This window comes from Falco rusticolus, chromosome 15 (assembly GCF_015220075.1).
Source record: "Falco rusticolus isolate bFalRus1 chromosome 15, bFalRus1.pri, whole genome shotgun sequence".
Taxonomy (NCBI): Eukaryota; Metazoa; Chordata; class Aves; order Falconiformes; family Falconidae; genus Falco; species Falco rusticolus.
The window spans coordinates 5859364-5876106 of record NC_051201.1 but is presented as its reverse complement, the minus strand read 5'-3'; the positions used below and the strand labels follow the sequence as shown (position 1 = coordinate 5876106).

The window sequence follows — 16743 nt, the reverse complement described above, 5'->3', positions numbered from 1 at the left end:
ATGTCTGATGTGCTAGGTTCTGCTTTCACTTGCAGGAACATAGTTTAGGTATATTAAAAATATTAATGCTATCCTACTATTCGGTAAAACTATCTTTCCCTTCCTTTTTTATGAAGCCTTTTGAAAAGGTTTTCAGATATTTAAAACCAAAGGATACCTGAGGGTCTGGCCCTTAAGTGAAAATATTCACAACTTGCTGGAATGCTCATAGTGCAGAAGGCTGTGGCTCTTTCAGGAAAATGAAGGCATCCTAGAACATGACAGGGTTGCTGTACCTTTCCTTATGATAGATCTATGCTGCTCATTTTTGTGTGTGTGTAGCTCAAGAAAGTAGTAAATCTCCCATGCGACATACAGATAAGGCAGTCACGCTACCAGCAGGGACACAGAATGTAAGCAATATGTACAGTGATTTCAAGATCATTCCTAATCCCAAACTGCTTGTTCCACTCGAAGGCGCTAAGGCACTTCTGTGTGCTCAGCCCTGCTCCATGCTCTTCCCATCCCACCCCCTCGTGCTGCTAGTGGAATTTGCAGGATGTTGCTGGCTTTGTCTTTGGAAAGTCCTTTGGCAGCCCTGCAGCCCCACCGCCCATCTCCGGCTCTCTGGTACCCGGCTGCCTGGAGAGTAAGACAGGTTGTCCACAGCTGAGTCCACGGAAAGCTTTGCTTCAAAATTAACCACAATATGTACAACTTTCATGTAGGCTACAAAAGTATTACAAGGACAGGGAAGTGTAGCTTATGTACTTAAATCAGTGAATGAAAATCTCACTCCTACTCAGCTGCCCTGGACCACTGAGCTCATGTACCACTAATGCAAACTGCTGACTGAATTTACCCCACGGAGTTCCCTGATCTCTGAAATGCAGAACTGCGTTATTTTAGTAGGAATTGATTCACTAGTCATGAATTTCATTTGAGAAAATCATGTAATTTTGGGTTCACTGTCTGCTCTAAAGTGACAGCAGTTCTTTTACATACCCCAACAGTCTCAACAAATTATTTAGTAAGTTTGAGGTTGAGAAGAAAATACAGTTACTTCTTCATTTCCCACAAGGCAGTTTATGCTGAATCACTTGTGCCTAGTGAATGGTTTCTCAGGTCAGCAAAGTTAACTCCTTTCTTGGTTTTGGGCACATGCATCCAAAAGATACCGATCCTTTGGAGAGAAAGACTTGAATGTACTTTATTATGGTAAAAACATATACAAACCAGTAAACTCAAAGTATTTAAACTCTTCCTTTACATTTGGTTAGCACTTTATATGTCTGCTTTCAGAACATTCCTGAATGTTCTGTTTTAATTTGCTTTATTAGTATTTTTGAATTCATAGCATGTGGTTTAAAAAAACGCAAATGCTGAAAAATTTATTTTTTTAAAGGTAGAATATTATTTTTTTACAGCATGTGTAACTTCCATATATGACTTCTTTTTAAAGTTTTGTACTTGTACAGTATTATTACTCTAAATAAATTCAAATAAATACTTAGCACTTGAATTTTTCACAAACAATAGAGGATGTTGTTGTCCTGTTTCAGAAAGGGCACAGATTTATGCGGATGTAAAGCAGTTTGGAGACAGATGTGGGTAATTATATAGTTGTATGCAGTGATCCAGTATAGCACAAGGAAAGACTGTTCTTTTTGTCCATATGACTGAACACAGGGGTACAGATTTAAGACAATAAGTAGTAAACTTTTTGCATAGCAGGAATAAAACTGAGGCACAGAACTGAACACTGCACAACTTCCTTACATCTAGTTTTTCGTTCTGCTCTAGTCAAAATTGTGCCACCTTTAAAAGATGCATTATTTTTCTAAGCAATAAACCAAAGAAAATAAGTGACTTACATTCGTCTGGTGAATGCGGTTGTTATAGTTCTGCACTTCATAAAAACGTTCTCCCTGAAAATGATATGAAAAAACGTGAATTCAAACTTTCAAACACAAGTGATGAACCCTAACACTTAGGATGAAGTTTTAGAATATGGCTTCTGTAGCAGCTACAAATTTTAGACACAGCCATCACATTAGCACCCAAATTTTACAAAACTTAAATATGGAGACCATCTGTTCAGTAAGCTGCAATCTACTTAGCTAATTTCATTTTCCAAACCTTAAATCCTGCAAACAGATATAAAAGGCACCAGTGGCTGGAAGTTTACCCTTCATAAAGTAGAAACGAGATGCACTTTTTAACATTAAGGTTATAGCACAGTGCTATTTATAGCACTGAGAAAGACTCACTAACAGCAATGGTGCACTTTCTGTGAATCACTTCAAATTAAGATGCAATGATCTTCTAATAGGTGTGGTTTAACTAAATCGGAATTTGGGGCCTGGTGTGGAACTGCTGAATGAGAAACATGCCTGTGTAACCCAAGACATGCTAGATGGATATAATTGTCCATTCTGGCCTTCCAATCTGCGAATCTGAGCCTGTAAGTAATGTCAAGAAAGACAAACAAGCCTGGGCCACGATACTGGAAAGGAACATACGTTCCTCATAAATGGAAGTGGCGCTGGTACTTCTTCGGGTGCCATAGTAATAAAACTTACTCTAGATCTGTATTCTAGTTTTATTCTAATTTTTTTTCAAAATGTTATCAAGACACTAAAAAGTTTTAGAGCCACAGAACAATTATTTGTCAAATGGGTGACACTGAAAGAAATTTTGTCGTATCCTATGTCATTCACCCTAGAAGGTCACTTTTAGTTTACTAGTTTTGTATTTTTCATTTTTAGACTATACTATGCAATAAACACCTAAAATGCTAGAAAGCTCAAGCTCAAACATGCAGTCTCTTTCACCATTATTATTAGAACATCTGATGAACAGGATCTTACTAGCTTTTTATTTTAAACAGTGGTTAAAAATCTATAGTTTTGAGAAAGGCATGGGGATGAACTGTTCGAGAATGAGTTCTAGTGTGTGAGTGCGTATCACTCATGTAGTAGTACTTTTCAGTACTTTTTACTGTTACAAATAAATTATTTCAGACTCTAATTCTTTAGAATTATAAATTTTCTCACTGTACAGGCAGTGTATTTAGATTATCATTGGATGCCATTCATTGAACAAAGCCCACAGTTACTTACCTAACTAGATCTCATGTTCCTGACTTATGGGTCCTGTAACTAGACAGGCATTAGACAGGGGAAAGAACCTAGATCCTAAAATACTAACTCTAGGGTAGAAGAAAGCCTAAAAAATGTCTTTGCTCTCTAAATGTCTACCATAAAAAACCTGAAGCCAAATAGCTTTTTATGTTGAAGAAAAAATGCAATTATGTTCCTTACGCAATGCTGAAGTAGCTTATTTATTAACTTGGACAGGGCTCTCCATTGCTAATACGTATAGTATTATGAAGTGTTTAAAAAATAAGAAAGTACATCATCAAACAACTGAAAGTGGAAAATTTCAGACGTTTTCATTATCTTGAATAAAACATACTTGATATTATATGGCCATCAGAGGAATTTACTAAACACCTCAGAGTGCTCATCTGAGTAAGGAGAATTTCCAACAAGTAGGAGATGTACAGGTGGTTCATGTACTTTGTTCTCCCTTACCGTCATCTTCAGAAGACTTGCCATTTAGAGAGAAACTGAAGAACGATCCATTCATTTTCCCCCAGTGGCTGTCATCTAACTAGCATATATCCTTGCATGTGTTGTAAAATACTTGATTTCCTTTAGAAGTAATTCACAGGTGTGAACTTGCCTCTTAAAATCTGCACTGTTTGAAATTGTGTGCATTAAAGGAATCAACAAGGCACAAATTGTAAAGATACTGTAGCATACAGTACTGCATGTGTTGTATTTGCCCTGTACTGCACGGTGCCTATTCTGAATACCGCATGTGGCGTTCAGCAGCGAAGGGCAAGGTCTTTCCCAGAATGACGTTGAATTTCTCTACTGCAAAACTAACATATTTGTCTTTCGGGTGCACTAAGCAGTCATTAGCCCTTACCTGACACACACTCTATACTAGATTTTGGTATTAACATATTCTGACCATTTAATTGTAAGAACAAGTAAAACATTATGGCACACTACATATTAAAGGAAAGTGCTCGCTGCTCCAAACTCTACCTGTTACACTGTTAAATAATAGTAATGATCATTAGTATCCATTTAGTAGGATAGATTTGCATGGTGCTTTGTAACTATGAAAATAACATTTCAGAGTAGTAATTGGAGAAGTACATACTCTCTAGGGAAATTCTCTGATTATTTAAAGGCAAATTGTCAGGTTTTTTAAATCCTTCTTTCATGACCGCCTGAAGTTTCTTGGTTTTTTAGAATTAAAGTAAAACCTTTAACCACGTGAATATCTTCTTGAAACCTTCAAAGCATCAAGACATAAAATAGTTCCTTATTATTATTATCTAGAAGGCAAGTTCAGTTGCATTCTAGATACCCTATTAATCCCTAAAAAGTTAATATCCCTAAAAATAGTCCAAAAGGATGAGGTTTATGTTCCTTCATTAGGCTACAGCTGGCAAGCACAATAAAAGTAATATTTATGAGTATTTCTGTTGAAGTAGTAAGACTATAACACTCCTCCATCATGTGTATTACTATTTATTTCTATGTTATTTTTTTCTATGTATGCCTTTGTACACAGCTGCTCTTTGGGGAAAAAGAAAGGTGGAAGTGTGATCAGAAAATGATTATGTAATTCCAGAGCCACCTAATCCAGGTGGATACTTTTTCCCAGCACAAGGAAATGTGTATTCAGCTTAGGAGTCTCTTACCCCTCCCTAGCATGCTAGGAACCTCTCTGTCTTGTCGGGACATTATACTGCAGAATCTGCTACAGAACTGCTAAATACAAGCAGCAGCTAGCGCAAATACTAAATGCAGATATACAGCACAAGTTAGTCTTGCAGTTTTTTCCTATTTTTATATTGCTCACTTGGCTTCAAAACACATTTGCTTCATCAAAATTTTCATTTTGGAGACTGCTGTACATAAAAATTATTTCAATGCACCTTTCCCATCTTCAACACCAGGTCTGAAATCACTTTACAGACAGGGTGTTCTTTTCAGATAAGGCACATAAAAATGAAGAGAACAGCTGAGGTGGTGAGAACTAGAAACAGAAACTCAGACTTTGAAGCCCCATCTAAGCATCCTGTCCTGTGGACCATTCTGTTACTCTTTTAGCACAAACCTCCAGGATAGGTACAAGAACTACAAGTACATTTTTATTAGCATGTTTCCTCTTATCTTTGTGGTAAATGTATGCTGAGTTAGCCATCTTATCCCTGTCTTTAATTCCTTCATATTGGATGAAGAACAACTCCGTAGCTGCTATCATGGAGCATACACCAACTGGTTCGTACCAGTTCATATAATGGTTCATACCCCAACTTGTCACATGCCTTGCTCTGCTTATACCATAAATACTGAATGTTCATAGAAGCACTGAAAATAGGCTGAATTCACAATGTATCTCATATCAAAAAACGTCCATTTGATGACTAAGACAATCTTTTTAACCTTGTGATTGGCTGACCTTGGTCATCCAACCCCTCTCTCCCTTGTACATCTCGGAGAGTAGATTGCTCTTGCCCTATGACCTGAAAGTCAAGAAACCCTGACGGTATCGGGTCAAGGAAAGAAGGAAATTCAGTACTGCTTGTGGGAAGCTCCCTTCCAGCTGCCTGGCAAATCTAAGCTCAGCTTAATTCAGTCAGTTCATACACCCACTTCCACAGATTGCATAGAGCTCGGTTTTCCAAATGGAGCTGCTTTTGCAAGTGGGAAAGAATTAATAAAGATTTTTTAGTAAATATTTTAGGCACAAGTTACGCATCGTAGAATCATAGAATAATGGTGGTTGGAAGGGACTTTTGGAGATCACCTGATCCAACCCCTGGCTTAAAGCAGCACCAACTTAATTAGGTTAGTCAGGGTTTTGTTAAGTAAGGTTCTGAGTGTCTCCAAGGGTAGATATTCCACAGCCTCTCTGGACACTTGTTCCAGCATTTGACTACATGTATAGTTTGTGCTAGGGATGATAGTGAGGACATCAGAAGATTATTATGGATTCCTTAGAACCAGAAGAGTAATTAGGTGAGAGATTGATAAAGGTCTCTATCAACTTATTAGCTATTTGTTAAAACTCCTGTTTGTAATTTCATAAACCATTTGCCAGTGGGATCTTAGTATTAAATGTGACTCAGAGGTTTCTTATCGTAAAGTGTGAATTTAAGGTTCCATTCGTATCTGGAAAGCAGCATGGGTGCTGGAGCACCAATGTGTGTTGGTCTCTGCACTCACCCTCAATTAATAACAAGCAGACAGCTGCAGCCTTCCACAGCTTCAGTTTGTGACTGGCATAGTGCCATGCAGGGAAGGTACACTACCCTAGTCCCAGTAAGACAAATGTGGGGAATAAATCTCAGAAATCCTACATTTATTAAAATATAGTGCCTCATCCTACAGAGGCACATGGATCAAAGCCCTCTGCCACATCATTGCTGTAAATGCATCCAGGAGCAGCTGAGGTATTAACACAACCGCCAAGTTAGGAATCTGACTAACAAATACATGGAAAATTTCCTCAGTAATATATTCACTACTTACATATTCAATACTGCTTCGAGTACAGACATTTCTAAATGGTTCCTCAGCTTCATCAGAGTTCCAGTCTCGGTCTGATGCTTGATGCATCTGCATCACCTATCCAACAGAAAGAGAAGATAGCCATCAGCATGGAGATGCGGCACATGCTTCCACGGTAACCCTTGGAGTGATCTGGCAGGCATTTTTAGCAGGATGGCAAGATCTGTACCTGTCCACCAGAGAAACCCCAGTGTGTTCCTTGGGACCCCCCTGAAAGGAGTAATGGATTCCAGTCGATAGCAACCCCTACAACTGGAAGTACCGCCAACACTTGGCTGAAAGCCTATCATCAGGTATAAGAGCGATCTAAAAGAACTATGGATTCAACATTTAACACTTCCTTAGCTTGTGTGCATTACCAAGCTGAAACAGGACTTACTGAGGTCAAGGAATGGTGACCATCTGTTGCCAAAGTCAGCTTTCAAGAGGACTTAGAGCCTAAGGACAGCAGAAGGGCAACCTGTGGTTGTCCCCTCCGCAGCATGCTGTTCTGCTAGCAGCTCCCAGGGGACTCTGCCATTGCCAGAGGAGTTTCATGGTAGCGTGCGGCTGGAGCCTGCCGGCAGTGTGGTGTAGTCAGTCTGACTCACTGCAGCCATTTATACAAGCACAAATGTGTTAGTGCCTTTCATCCACACTGTAAGCAAACATCCTCCTCACACACAGTCCATCTAATTGCTGCAAAACACAGTCTTATGTTAAATCAATGAATATGCTCTTATGCCTTTGCATCTACGGTTTAGAGCACTGTCCCCACTTTTTAAATGCAGATTTCTAACTGGCTGCAGCTCTCAGATACCTGATTTGAAATGCATCCGCCTAATGAAGGCTTACAGCTTGCTTAACTGCCTTTACTACTGTCTTTAAGAGAGTTTGTTCCTTCCAGGCACCAGTAGTAAATTGGTTTCATACTGGACAGAATTTGGATCTCAAACACAAATCTGCAGTGGAAACCAATGCAGTAACTGAGGCCAGAATCTGGGCTACTGACCCTGCTCATCTGAATGCTATTTTTGAGGGGATAATGATGTATTATTCTTCCTTTTGGACAATTATTCCTTCACAGATAATTTTTGAAATTTCATGTGCCATTTTTCTGTGATGTTGCACTGGTATCCTGGATACTTCCTCATAAAATTCTGTGCTCCTATCATGCCATTATAGTTGCCTAAAGCATGTTTCTTTATTCTTTTTTTCTGCTCTACCTTTCTTTTTGGCTCGTTCCCATATTCTGCCATCACATTAGCTTCATTTGTGTAACCAAGAAAATGAAGAATTCTACTGAATTCTGAAAGAAACCTTTGTGTTTCATGACTTCTCTTATTATCCCACTACTTTACAAACTGCTACTTCAGCTTTTCACTTAAAGGATCACCCCTCAACCTTCTATATTGTAAAAAGTTACCTATTTTTAGCCCTTTCCTTCTAAAACCTATCCCTGCGTGGTATTATTCACAAATTTGACTGTTACTACCTTTGCTATATGGATGCTCCAAACCAATTGCTTCCTATTCTAGTTTGGATAGAAAGCATGAAATGGATATAGGATTTATCCTTCTGACATTTCCTTATCCCTGTCCAGGCATTAATGTAACACAGCGAGTTCATTTTCTTCTCCCTCCTCTCAGTGGTGCGGGAGAGATTACCATCCTTCTTCACATTCGGGTGTGTAAGCTGGGAATTCTTTCTGACTTGCTGCTCTGTCAAATGTGTATTGATCATTTCAAAAATACCTGCATCTCCCTGTGTTACAGTAGCTAGAAAACACATAACTTTCACCGGAGATTCTTCACATACCATACCCAAAAATTGCTATTCCACATCCCTTATCTTGGAGTAACTACCTAATACATGCTGTAATTGTCCATTTGTCCTGTTTTCTAATACAGAGCCTTACTTTTATCAAGCTATCGTTTCAATCCAGGGCAGGCTCCTTGAAAATACCTGCAAAGCCATTACATTGTCCTCTTGCAAAGACCCCTGTAAAACTGAGTGCAAAGACTTTGTTAAGGAGAGCTGTTGTACAATGGCCACTTAGGCTGACCATTAGCGCCTTGTTAGCCCTCTGAGTGGGCTGTATCCGCCTGGATCTCCCTGGCCTGTAAGCTTTGCAAAGCCAGCGAGCTGCCCTCGGACAGTTCTCAGTTGTCACGCTAAGTTGGTAAAGCCTCTCTGAACAGCTGAAAGCTCGTGCTTACATAGCAATCCTAAGTCCTCAGCACCCAGGGAAACCACCAAGTGACGAACAGCTCCCCAAAACCTAGGCTTGCTCTCTTTCTGTTCAAGTTTACCACTTTGCTGTAAAAGGGTTAAGCAAATATTTTTCTACCTACCACACAAGAACATGTGGTTTATTTTATGACAGTTGTACCAGTAGCATTTGTAAAGCAATGAGTCACTGAGTGGTAGTTCAGCAGAGTAATTCAAATATTTATTTATACTGTATTATAGCTGAACCTTTGTATTTTTTTAATGTGGAATCTTCACTTCTGGCTAAGCTTTGGGATGGATGTAAAAGTGTTGCACTGAAGTCCTGGCCTTAAGTTGAATCTGAATGAGGCCCATATGGTGGAGAAAAAGACTGAGGGCAGTGTACAACAGAACACAAAATAAGCTAGAACTGAACAAGGTAAACAGGAACAAACTGTAAATGAACGTAAAAGAAAACAGCAGGTTTTTTCCTAATGATTTCAGGTGCAGCTTTTATGTAAATTAGTAATTGCTTCCCACATTTCTGGACTTGCTTTAATGTTGGTGAAAATCACCTTTAGTGATAGTCATATTTTTATTTATTCACTACTGCTTACACATTTCACATCTGTTTGGAAACATGAGTATTTTTAACAAATTCCAGGGCAGTTTTACTAAAAGAACTGTGATATGTTCCCATAAACACTGGTTTGCTTAGAAGCCTCTTCAAGTCCTGCTCCCATTCCTATAAACTGCTTTTAAAATAAAAGTAAAAAACCTCACGGTTTAAGTCCCGGGGACTCCCACTTGGATTTTACTTGCATCTAAGTAAAGGGGGAATAACTCTGCTGAATTGCAGTACTGTGAAGGAAGCATAGGCAGAATCAGGTCCTTAACAGGTTGTGCTGAACTTTGCTTTTCTGATAAACATACATGTTTCCCCTACACATTCTTTCAGACAGTATAAAATTCAGACAGTATAAAATTCAGATTCAAACTGGAGAATCCCATTGAACTGAGCCGAGAAACACGTGAGGAAGAAGTCCATGGTATTAGAAAGCTGAGAGCCATACATGTGTCCAAAACAGCCAGCTCTTTGTAAAGCTCAGCAAAATATTTTGTCTCCTTGAATTTAGATTTCTCGTTCATCTTTTAGTCTTCTGTGCTTGTCACAGAGACAGACTGTACAAGTACAGTTCTGCTTACAGCAAACTTCATGCATGTGTCAATTCTCTTAGATTAGCAGCATACACTAACTGTGTTTTTAAATTTTGCTTATGATAGTAAATAGGAATAGCATTTATTTTTTACTTTCTTGGTCGACAAACCAAGAAAATTTCTGTTGTTTCTAAATTTAAACTGTGCATTATAATGTGCAAAACAAATCTAGCAGTATAGTAAAATCTACCAGCTGTACTTTAGTACTGAAATAAAAGTAAGCATTCATCATCAAATTCGAATGTTTGAGAGAGCATTCTAACAGATTCATTCTGAAATAAGTGGCACTAGCAAGTTTGTAGAGGGTGTGTGGAGACCTGACCACTTTTTAACATAAAGGACACCAAGAATTTGGTATGCCCTGCTTCTTGCTTTCCTTTCCTTACGGAATATCAGCATGGAAATATAATAACGAACTGGTTTATTTTACAAAAGAAACCACAGATTTGATAAATGAAATGCATCATTATGCTTTAAAATCAATAGACCCCACCCCGTGTTCTTTGGATTTCCACATAAGTTGTACGTGTTGATTAATGTTTGTAAGTGAAAGGGTTAAACCATGTACGGAGGAACAGCCCTAAAGAGATGGCTCCCACATTGCATTCCCAGCTCTTTTGATGACAGGGGTGCACACGTGGACTGCAAAGGGAAAAATCCTGTGCTTCCTCTGTATAAAGAACATTGTCAAGATTACTTTAACCCACTGCTAAAGAATGCCTTTTTTAGTGCGGATTTCTTGCACCTTTGAAAACTGCCTTGCTTTCCAAATGAAAACCTAAAATATTTTTTACAAAATGGTTACATTGAAGAATGAACAGCTGTTTGCTATGCAACCTATCAGCAATGAGCCTGGGGAAGAAATATGTTCTGTATTATGAACATAGCCAATATGAAAGTGTTTATATGATGTAATTGCCTACAATGACGGGGACTATACATGTTGACCAAGAAGTCCCTTCCCCCTATGTCATCTTGTCAATTTTCCTTTTCCAGCCCTTTCCCAAGGGACAGTATCAGTCTATACAAAAATGCCCTTCTTCCAGTGCAAGATTCTTGTGTCTACTAGTATTATTATTCCAGTTTGCTCCAAAACCCACAATGATTGAGGCGCTTCCACCACAGGTATTATTTACATACATACACTTAAATATCCTAATAAAAGTTAGTTATTTAGATTACATCTTTAAATCTATAGCAAGAGAGGGAAATGGCTTTAACAGAGTCCTGACCAGGTGAAAGCTGCTGTAAACAAAATGGGAGAAGGGCACAAAACCAGGTTCTGTTAGTAGAATCAGCAACAGGGACAGATGACATCAAGGGGAAAACACAGCCCTCGTGTGGAACCAGGCAGTTGATGTGGCATCAGGGCAGTTTTCAGCTAGTAAGGAACAACAGAGACCAGACCAGAATTCCAGGTTCAATGAGACTGAATTTCAGAGAAAGGCGGGACTTCCAAGAAAAATGATGTGAGGTCATTAGAGATGAGTCTACACGGAAGCTGCGGCTGGCTCTTTTTCTGCAAGCTTTCAGCTAGGGCTTCATTTGATCTGGACTGCTAATAAAGGCAAGCTCCTTCTTCCAGAAGACTCCTTACACAAAGAGGAAATCACGTTGCTTGCCTAAGCGCCTCAACTGAATCTTTCAGTTTCTTTAAAACACCTGAATGCCAGAGAAGGTAACTAGCAGTGTGTACTCATGCAGGCAAAATGCTGCGTCCGGAGAAGTCTCAGGAATGTGAAAACACCACTTTTAGCAGTAGTTTCTAATTGCCACGTCACTACTGTAACATACAACTAACTTGCAGTGGTTTCTGGGTTTCTACATAAACCTGGACCATGGAGTCATGTAGCTGGAAGCCTCTACAGCGTTGCTGCCTATCAGGAGCGGAAGATCAAAGATCCAGCCTTACGTACAGTGAGCAGCAGGAGCTTTTACAGCACGCAGTTGTTCTGTTGTAAGTCTTCGCAGTTGTTCTGTTGTAAGTCTTCGTATGTATGTGTTGGAGGACGTACACCTAATGCGGTGGTTTGCAACCATGCGTAATATAAGGCTTGATGAGCTTTTTCCAGTGAAAATGCGGAACTTTGGGGATTTCCCTAGCAAGTTTAAGACCTCTTTTGATTCTAAGAAGGTTGTAGAAAATTAAAAATCTATATGCTTAAGAAGAGAAAAAAGGAACTGAATAAAAAGCAGTGTCTTCTTGACATTAATGGGGTGTTCACTGAAATTCCTGCGAAGATGTCATTTGATGTTTTCCCTGTGAATAGTTCAGATGAGGAATGTCTTCTCTTTCATTTTTATTACTATCTAGCCCTTTCACTTTCATTTTGACCTTCCAGGTAACTACACAAATTCGCTGCTGGGAGGGGGTGGGTGTCACTAGCTGGCACATTGATTGGCCCTACGTTTTAAACTGTGGGTCAGATTCTGAAGAGAGACCCAGCATCCATTCCAGTATTATTTTTCTAATGTGAATACTGACTGCTTCACAAGATACAGTGCCATATTTTTTGTACATCTGGAACAAATGCTCCAATTACCAGATTTTGAGAATTTAAATACAAATAGAAGAGGAACACAAATAACTTACAAATGCAAGCAAGCAAGAGTGTTGCAACTAATGAGACACATTATTTCTAAGCAGAGGTAACAAAAAGGAGGAAGTTAGGGCAGTCATGAATTTTTAGAAGACAGACATGTTGAATCAGATGGCCTTTATCTCTCTCAGAAATCTTACTGCCTTTCTTTCCTTGGCACTTCCTTCAAATACCCTTCCAACACCCTGAGGCACAACATGGGACAAAGGCCTCCAATGAAAAAAACACATAAACCAGTGCAAGTCCTGTAATTTATAGTAATGAAAAGCAGTTTTTCTAGTGTATGTCATGAAATCAGTCTGCTGCCCTGTACAGTACACTAACAGAGACCATCTGAGCATCACAGATTACAGTTTAAATTGTTTACATAGGTGCACATGGCAAGAAGAGGAGATGACATGTACTTATTTTGGAAATCACTAAGTAGACAGGCAGTCCTCCAAACCTTTCTGGAGGTTAACTGATCTCCTGGAAGCTGTCTTCTAGGAACGTAAGGATTTTTATTTATGCTCTTTAGAACTGTGAACTGTAAGATACGCTGTTCTGACTTTACAGTTATACCTGTAGAAAAAATTCAATAGGAATTACCCTCTTTTAACTTAGCCTAGGTGGACGGTTGTTTGGTGTTTTGGTGGGTTTTGTAGGGTTTTTTTATAAGTGGACGGTAACACTGCACTGTTAAATGAGTGATTTTGACCCTGAATCTTCTGTGAAGGAAGATGTGTATTGTACCTGCATATATAAGCACAACACTAAGTTTATTAAGCTCTACATATTTGTACTGTAATTGATTATTATTTTTTTTTATTTCACATTGTTCAGAATACAATTATTTTTCTTTTTTAAAAAATAGGCTTTTATTATGATTTTCATCCTAGTTTGTGCAGCTGTGTATAGAGCTAGGTTTAAGGCTAGTTGGAAGATAAAAACTGTGTTTGTTGCAAGTGCATTTGCACAGATGCCATGGTCTCATTCTATCGGTTCTCTTTAAACACATTTATATGGTGATATATCAGCACCTCAACTCATCCGAAATTAGACAAGAGGGGCATATAGAAAGAATGTAGAAAAAAGGCAAGTAATGGTGTATGTCAATCCTAACACTCTCTTAACTGTTGATACACCTGCAAACTTTGTTTGCAGTCATTTCACTTTTAATAAATTTAATTACTTAGTTTTCCAAACCAAATATAGTGAATTCAAGGATGTGGCAAACTGCATCTACTAAGGTCACTTTTGGAAGATGTCATTCGGTTCTTGTTAAAGGCAGAACTGAGGGGACAAATGGAAAATCAGACATTGAAACCATAGATATTTTTCTGCATATTCTCAGGACTGTGTTTTGCTTATTCTAGGGAAGGAATGAAAGTATTATTTCTATTAATCACTAGCTGTCACAGAAATATTTCTCATTAAGAAAGCTCATATGAATCTGTGTAACCTTAAGTAAATGCGAAATATTATTACTTTATATACTACCCGTTAAAACAAATATTCATCATTAAAAAAACAAAGTAGTGATGTTTGTTATTACTGTGGACTGTGAATAGAAGGAGACTGGGACAGAAAGTACCAGGTGTGGGTAAAACCCTGATATTTATGCCTACACTGAAGCACTTCACTGTATGTGGTGAAGGAGCACAGTGGCACTTTGCGGGGAATAAGTATCAGTGAAGAACTTAAAGCCCCGAGAAAGAAAAGGGACCATGTTGAGAGGTCAAGTACATTCGATGCTACCCTCAAATGCATTCAGTAATGAACAATGAGGCAGTAATGAGGATGAGGCAAATATCTACTCAGACTTTTTATGCATCATTAGTCAAGACAGTGGGTATGATGGCTGAACCAAAATACTCAAGGAAAACAACTAATTTTGGATCAAGCCACATTTTTTTCATTTTCTCCCCAGCAAAACAATAAATTGAAAAGAGGGTTGACCAGAAACAAAACATTGTCTTCAGCTTATTTAGTCCCTCTTCATTTTAGTTTTGCTACATAAATTAGAAGTGAAACATTGACAGTTTTGTTCTGAAAATCTTGTAATGAAAAGCTTAGTCTCTCCTAAATATATTTCCTTTCTGAATGTTTTTTCTAAAACCATTTATGAAATTTGACCCAATTTCATAAATACTTTTATTCTCCCTTCATGATGTGTTGAACTGGTTAATCACATTCTCCATTGCCAGTATTTTGTTTCCCGGGAATAAAGACCACTCATGTTTTTATCCTCTTAATTGAAATGCGTAATGCCTCATCACCAAAATATTTGAATGTTTTCCATATTAAAAAAACGCTCTCCACAAAACCTCTTCCCTTCACTTTTCCTGCATGTAGTAGAACAACAATGCAAAAATGAGAAATCAGTATAGTTAAATTTAAAGATATGTGCATGAGTGACAAAAGCTGAGGTTGAAGAGATGGTTTTTGTACATGGTTCTGAGAATGGCAAAGTATTTGTCCTTCCTCAGGTTCTTCCTTCACTGAGCAGGTGGAGGAATGCAACTGGTGTAATCCCTCAAAAGGAAGACAAATTACTCCAAGGTAGCATCAGCCTGACACAGTCTGTGTTCCAAGTCCAAATTCCTGAATGAAAACGGGAGGGGAAGGCATGTATTGTTTAGCTACTACAGACGGAATAGCACTAAACCAAATTCTCTACAGTAATGATAGCTGTGGTCTACTGAATTTAGCAGCAATTTCTTTTTTTCCTCAGGACACATACATATATATGTGTGTGTGTGTATATATATACGTATGTTTTGCTCCTTGGTAGAGTAAGCTGCAGTAATTAAAGCAACAAATCCACCAACAATCCACACACCTCTACAGAGTTCCATGGTTCAAATGTACAGTCTTTCTGGCTAGCCCCAGACGGGAGGATGAGAAGTATTTTAAAGCCAGAGATAATTTGGATAGCTGCTCTCTATAAAGTCAACAAAATCATAAGTCTATTAGTTTGACATTTGAAAGCCACACACCCCAAATGAAGACCAAAAAAAAAAAAAAAAAAAAAAAAAAAAAAAAAAAGCTGGTCGGTTGTTTGGTTTTGGTTTTTTTTGTGAGGACTTTTCCCTCTTTTTAGACAAACGATTTCAGACTTGCCTGGACTGAGCTGCAGCTAATTGTTTTGCCATGCTGAGCAATCCTGAAGGGGACTGTGCTAAATTCAGAGTAAAGAGGATGCCTTGTTTTGCTTCTCTGGTGGTTCTATGCAGATATTTGATAAGACAAAGCACAGGAACAAGCTGTTTGGGATGCTGCAGTCGAGTGCCCTGGAGATGGAGTAAAGCTGTCCACTATGACTTAGACACAGATATCTTAGCACAGTTCCCACATAAATGAATTGAGATAGAAGTATAATGTTTAGTTGCTAATTACATTTAGACTCCTTTGGGGAACCCACCAAGATTTCTATGAATGTACAGTTCCAGCCAGTGAGCAGACAGAATTAATCCATTGGTTTGCTCTAACAGGGGACCTAAAAAGAACAATTACTTACACTGCTGTGATTGCCCTTCTTCAAGGTTAAATTCTCCATACAGATTCCACTGTTGTTCACATCAGATGATTTTTATTTGAAGAGCCCTGAAAGCTATTACATTAGCTATCCACTTATTTATTTTTGCTAAATTAACAATAGTGCTTTTGGTTAATGATAACGATTTATATTTTTTTCATTGGTGGCATCTTTATCCTTTATAAGCCACATTTTAAAAATATAAAAACATTAAAAAAATCGGAAAATAAAACTTGGGAGAGACTTCAAAAGGTTTTCTCATCATAACCCGATTTTCCAGCAATGACTTTTGATGACAGATGTTTGTCTAACAAAACCTGTTTGTTCTAAAAACCCTCCATACCTGCCACACATTACCTATTCCAATGCTTAATTCTTACTGCCTTTACAACATTTTTCTTAATGACTTGATCTGAATTTCACTTGATGCAATTTAAACTCATGATGTGCGTCCCCTGATTGTGCTCGGGTTTTCATACGCCGTCTCCTTCTAGTTGAGACGCTGCCAGTGCTGAGACAGCACAAAGATTTCTTCAGTTGTACCGTCCATTTTCCACAACAGCATGATACTGTTAATTCT

The 16743-nt window shown here is 38.4% G+C and overlaps 1 protein-coding gene and 1 long non-coding RNA gene across 3 annotated transcripts in view; one reads left to right on the top strand and one right to left on the bottom strand.

Moving 5' to 3' along the window:
- Window positions 1-16743, bottom strand: part of LOC119157825 — a 93030-nt gene that overhangs the window by 6962 nt on the left and 69325 nt on the right. For both annotated transcript variants that reach the window (XR_005107679.1, XR_005107680.1), the window contains one exon: window positions 6600-6695. This is a non-coding gene — a long non-coding RNA (uncharacterized LOC119157825). The remainder of the gene's footprint in view (window positions 1-6599; window positions 6696-16743) is intronic.
- CDYL2 (chromodomain Y like 2) overlaps window positions 1-16743 on the top strand; it is a 61148-nt gene that overhangs the window by 14060 nt on the left and 30345 nt on the right. The gene's annotated exons all lie outside the window — the stretch shown is intronic.